The following is a 355-nucleotide window of genomic DNA, read 5'->3' as shown; positions in this document are numbered from 1 at the left end:
GCACCGGGTTTCAGGGTTTCTGCTGGGTCTGTGATGTCGATGTACATGTGATGTTGTCTTGTATGTTGCGGGACAGAAATAAGCGTTCCCTTCAACAAACACAAAAAGAGGGCAGACTAAATTGTTTGTGCCTGTTCTGTGTAGTCATTCTATTCATATTCTTCTTCTCCTGATCCTCTCAAACTGCACAAAAACTAAGAAATAATCTTAGGTATACATGTTAATTGATTCATATGGGTTTCTTCCATCTGGTTCTTATTGGATTTATTGGAGCAGATCCTCTTAAGTTTTCCAGTGCTCTGTTGTGAACACTAGTTGAGCTGTAAGCTATGTTTCTATCCAAATTTGCTAAATT

Source organism: Carassius carassius, chromosome 4 (assembly GCF_963082965.1).
Source record: "Carassius carassius chromosome 4, fCarCar2.1, whole genome shotgun sequence".
In the NCBI taxonomy this organism is placed as follows: Eukaryota; Metazoa; Chordata; class Actinopteri; order Cypriniformes; family Cyprinidae; genus Carassius; species Carassius carassius.
This window is presented reverse-complemented; position numbering follows the sequence as displayed.